The sequence below is a fragment of the Phyllobates terribilis genome, unplaced genomic scaffold, assembly GCF_046119375.1.
Source record: "Phyllobates terribilis strain yellow unplaced genomic scaffold, ASM4611937v1 Scaffold_43__1_contigs__length_10536358, whole genome shotgun sequence".
Classification (NCBI taxonomy): domain Eukaryota; kingdom Metazoa; phylum Chordata; class Amphibia; order Anura; family Dendrobatidae; genus Phyllobates; species Phyllobates terribilis.
Window position 1 is genome coordinate 7342820 of NW_027362803.1, and position 6400 is coordinate 7349219.

The window sequence follows — 6400 nt, forward strand, 5'->3', positions numbered from 1 at the left end:
ATATTGCTCCGTACAGAATAATAGGCCTCATATAACGCTCCATAGAGAATAATGGGCCCCAGATAATGCTGCATACAGAATAATGGGCCCAATATAATGCTCCATACAGAATAATGTAAGCCATATAATGCTCCATACCGAATAATGGGCCCCATTTCATGCCCCGTAAAGTGCAATGGACCCCATATATTGCTCCATATAGAATAATGTGCCTCATATAATGCTCCATATAAAATAATGGGCCCCGTATAGTGCCCCATACAGAATAAAGAACCCATATAATGCCATATACAGAATAAAGAACCCCATATATTGCCCCATAGAGAATAATAGACCCCAAATAATGCTCCATACAGAATAAAGAACCACTTATATTGCCCCATACAGAATAATGGGCTTCATATAATGCTCCATTTAGAATAATGGACCCCATATAATTCTCCATACAGAAAAAAAAAAACCATATATTGCCCCATACTGAATAATGGGCCTCAGATAATGCTCCATATAGAATAATGAGCCCCATATAATACTCCTAACAGAATAAAGAACCAACCCCATATATTGCTCCAAACAACATAACAGGCCCAATATAATGTTCCATGCAGAATAAGGGAACCCATATTATGTTCCATACCGAATAATGGGCCCCATATAATGCCCCGTAAAGTTTAATGGACCCTATATATTGCTCCATACAGAATAATGGGCCTCATATAATGCTTCATAGAAAATAATGGGCCCAATACAAAGCTCCATACAGAATAATGGACCCCATTGAATGCTCCATACAGAATAAAGAACCCTATATATTTCCCCATATAGAATAATGGGCCCCATATAATGCTCCCAACAGAATAATGGACCCATATAATGCTTCATACAGAATAATGGGCCAAACGAAAAGCTCCATACAGAATAATGGAACCCATTTAATGCTCCATACCAAATAATGGGCCCCATATAATGCCCCATACAGTACAATGTACCCCATATATTGCTCCATTCTGAATAATGGACCTCATATATTGATCAATACATAATAAAAAAAACATGTATTTCTCCATACATAATAATGGGACCAATATAATGTTCCATACAGAATAATTGGAATCCATATAATGCTCCATACCGAATAATGGGCCCCATATAATGCACCGTAAAGTACAATGGACCCCATATATTGCTCCGTACAGAATAATAGGCCTCATATAACGCTCCATAGAGAATAATGGGCCCCAGATAATGCTGCATACAGAATAATGGGCCCAATATAATGCTCCATACAGAATAATGTAAGCCATATAATGCTCCATACCGAATAATGGGCCCCATTTCATGCCCCGTAAAGTGCAATGGACCCCATATATTGCTCCATATAGAATAATGTGCCTCATATAATGCTCCATATAAAATAATGGGCCCCGTATAGTGCCCCATACAGAATAAAGAACCCATATAATGCCATATACAGAATAAAGAACCCCATATATTGCCCCATAGAGAATAATAGACCCCATATAATGCTCCATACAGAATAAAGAACCACTTATATTGCCCCATACAGAATAATGGGCTTCATATAATGCTCCATTTAGAATAATGGACCCCATATAATTCTCCATACAGAAAAAAAAAACCCATATATTGCCCCATACTGAATAATGGGCCTCAGATAATGCTCCATATAGAATAATGAGCCCCATATAATACTCCTAACAGAATAAAGAACCAACCCCATATATTGCTCCAAACAACATAACAGGCCCAATATAATGTTCCATGCAGAATAAGGGAACCCATATTATGTTCCATACCGAATAATGGGCCCCATATAATGCCCCGTAAAGTTTAATGGACCCTATATATTGCTCCATACAGAATAATGGGCCTCATATAATGCTTCATAGAAAATAATGGGCCCAATACAAAGCTCCATACAGAATAATGGACCCCATTGAATGCTCCATACAGAATAAAGAACCCTATATATTTCCCCATATAGAATAATGGGCCCCATATAATGCTCCCAACAGAATAATGGACCCATATAATGCTTCATACAGAATAATGGGCCAAACGAAAAGCTCCATACAGAATAATGGAACCCATTTAATGCTCCATACCAAATAATGGGCCCCATATAATGCCCCGTACAGTACAATGAACCCTATATATTGCTCCATACTGAATAATGTGCCCCATGTAATGCTCTATACAGAATAATGGGCCCAATATAATGCTCCATACGAATAAAGATCCCCATATATCGCTCCATACAGAATAATGGGCCTCATATAGTGCTCCATATAGAATAATGGGCATCATATAATGCTCCAAACAGAATAATGGACCCAAATAATGCTTCATACAGAATAATGGGCCCCATATAATGCCCCATAGAGTACAATGGACCCCATATAATGCTCCATATAGAATAGTGGACCCCATATATTACTTCATACAGAATAATGGGCCTCATATAATGCTCCATACAGAAAAATGTGACCCGTTTAATGCTCCATACAAAATAAAGAACCCCATATATTGCTCCATACAGAATAATGGCTCCACAGAGAATAATGGGCCCCATATAAAGCTCAATATAGAATAATGGGCCCAATATAATGCTCCAGACGGAATAATGGAACCCATATAATGCTCCATACCGAATAATGGGTCCCGTTTAATGCCCCGTAAAGTGCAATGGACCCCATATATTGCTCCATACAGAATAATGGGCTTCATATAATGCTCCATACAGAATTATGTGCCGTGCATAATGCTCCATACAGAATAAAGAACCCCATATATTGCTCTATATAGAATAATGGGGCTCATATAAAGCTCCATATAGAATATTGGGCCCCATAAAATGCCCTATACAGTAAAATGGACCCCATATATTGATCCATATTGAATAATGGACCTCATAGTGCTCCATACAGAATAATGCATCCCATATATTGTTTCATACAGAATAATGGGCCTCATATAATGCTCCATACAGAATAATGTGCCCTGTATAATGCTCCATACAGAATAAAGAACACCATATATTGCTCTATATAGAATAATGGAGCCCATGTAATGCTCCATACCAAATTATGGGCCCCATATAATGTCCCGTAAAGTGCAATGGACACCGTATATTGCTCCATACAGAATAATGGGCCTCATATAATGCTCCATATAAAATAATATGCCCCGTATTATGCTTCATACAGAAAAAGGAACCCCATATATTGCTCCATACAGACAAATGGAATCTTATAATGCTCCATACAGAATAATGGGACACATATAATTCTCCATATGGTATAATGGGCCCAATATAATGTTCCATACCGAATAATGGGAATCTTATAATGCTCCATACAGAATAATGGGACACATATAATTCTCCATATGGTATAATGGGCCTAATATAATGCTCCATACAGAATAATGGAACCCACATAATGTTCCATACCAAATAATGGTCCAATATAATGCCCCATACAGTACAATGTACCCCATATATTGCTCCATTCTGAATAATGGACCTCATATAATGCTCAATACATAATAAAAAAAAACATATATTGCTCCATACATAACAATGGGCCCAATATAATGTACCATACAGAATAATTGGAATCCATATAATGTTCCATACAGAATAATGGGCCCCATTTCATGCCCCGTAAAGTGCAATGAACCCCATATATTGCTCCATATAGAATAATGTGCCTCATATAATGCTCTATATAGAATAATGGGCCCCGTATACTGCCCTATACAGAATAAAGAACCCATATATTGCCATATACAGAATAAAGAACCCCATATATTGCCCCATAGAGAATAATAGACCCCATATAATGCTCCATACAGAATAAAGAACCCCTTATATCTCCCCATACAGAATAATGGGCTTCATATAATGATCCATTTAGAATAATGGGCCCCGTATAATGCTCCATACAGAATAATAAAACTTTTTTAATTCTCCATGCTGAATTATGGGCCCAATAAAATGCTCTATACAGTGCAATGGACCCCATATAATGCTCCATACAGAATAAAGAACCCCATATATTACTCCATATAGAATAATGGGTCTTATATAATGCTTCATATAGAATAATGGGCCCCATATAATGCTCCAAAATATAATGGACCCATATAATGCTTCATACAGAATAATGGGCCCAATATAAAGCTCCATACAGAATAATGAAACCCATTTAATGCTCCATACTGAATAATGGGCCCCATATAATGCCCCATACAGTATATTGGACCCCATATAATGCTCCATACAGAATATTGGCTCTCATATATTGCTTCATACAGAAAAACGGTGTTATGCACACGCCCGGACTGGCTGACGTGTGCGTGATTAGTGATCCCACTGTACCATGAACCGAGGAGTGCCTGGAGGGGCGTAACTAAGTATCAACCCGATCCGATCAAGGTCGCACGGTGGCTCAATCGACTCCGTGCACCAAGGCAGACCGGACCGGGCAGAGGGACCAGGTGCTACTCCAGGTCAGACCCCGGACACGGCTATTGGCCCACACCGGGGAATGCAGGAACAAGCAGGTTAGGCTGGCATACAGACAGGTGGGTATTGGCTGGCACAGCTGGTATGCAGGCAGGGAGGTACTAGCAGTTTGTAGTGTAGACTGGATAGGGTCCAGTACAGACTGGGATACAGGAACTGAGCCGCAGATGCGGTAGACAAGCAAAGCAGAGCAAAACCGCCGGAGCGGTGAGCAAATAGAGCAGAGCGAAACCCCAGGTGCGTTACACTGACAGAGCAGAGCAAAATCCGCGAATGCGGTAAACAAACAGAGCAGAGCAAAATCCGCAGGTGCGGTAAACGGACAGAGCAGAGCAAAACCCGCGGATGCGGTAAACGGACAGAGCAGAGCAAAACCCGCAGGTGCAGTAAATGAGCAGAGCAAGGCAAAGCCCGCGGAAGTGGTGAACAAGCCAAGCAGAGCAAAACCGTAGATGCGGCGAACAAGCCAAGCAGAGCAAAACCGCAGACGCGGTGAACAAGCCAAGCAGAGCAAAACCGCAGACGCGGTGAACAAGCAAAGCAGAGCAAAACCGCAGACGCGGTGAACAAGCAAACCAGAGCAAAACCGCAGATGAGGTAAGCAAGGCAGAGCAGAGAGGAACCGCCGGAGCGGTGAGCAAAACAGAACAGAGAGGAACCACCGGAGCGGTGAGCAAGGCAGAGCAGAGAGGAACCGCCGGAGCGGTAAGCAAGCCAGAGCAGGGAGGAACCGCCGGAGCGGTGAGCAAGGCAGAGCAGGGAGGAACCGCCGGAGTGGTGAGCAAGGCATAGCAGAGAGGAACTGCCAGAGCGGTGAGCAAGGCAGAGCAGAGAGGACAGGGCTCTGTTCACACGGAACAGACAGGAAGGGACAAGCAGAACCAGAGACACACAAGGTACTTGCAATGAAGTAGCGAGTGGACTCCAAACTCACAAACAGAAATACAGAGACAAAGAGTTGGAGTTAGGTGCAGGTTCAGACACTGCAGGAAAAGGGAAGATATGGACATAGAGACAAACAGGCTAGGAGAGTGTTCAGACAGGAACAGACACTGCAAAGAGATACAGGAGCGAGTCTGGGTATACGGCCCCCAGAATGGCGGACAAACAGGCTAGGAGACACAGATAACAGGTCTGGGAATACAGCCCCCAGAAAGGTGGGACAGACAAGAAACAAGACCTGGCAACTTCAGAGTAGGAGCACACTGAAATTAGTGTTGCTCAGGCACCTGCTCCAAGGTGGAGTGGGTTTAAAAATCAAGTGACTGACAGCAATAGGCTGGGGAAGCATTAGAAGTGTGCCCACCACAGCTATAAGAATGAAGAAGTAACCGGGCCCTAAGCAATCAGACCAGAGCATGCACACAGTATGAACAGGAGCACGGCTTACAAACTGGACTGAAGGTTAAGATTGCGATGTTGCATAGTGGGAGATGGTGCCTATGCAAGTACGCCGCCATGTATGTTACAAACGGGCCTCATATAATGCTCCATGCATAAAATGTGCCCCATATAATGCTCCATACAGAATAAAGAACCCCATATATTGCTCCATACAGAAAAATGGGGCTCATTTAATGCTCCATATAGAATAATGGGCCTCATATAATGCTCCATACAGAATAATGGGCCCCATATAATGCTCCATTCATAATAATGGGCCCAATATAAGGTTCCATACATAAAAATGAAACCCATATAATGCTCCATACCGAATAATGGGCACCATATAATGCCTCGTAAAGTACAATGAACCCCATATATTGCTCCATACAGAATAATGGACCACATATAATGCTTCATACCGAATAATAGGCCCCATATAATGCTCCATACTAGTGTTGAGCATTC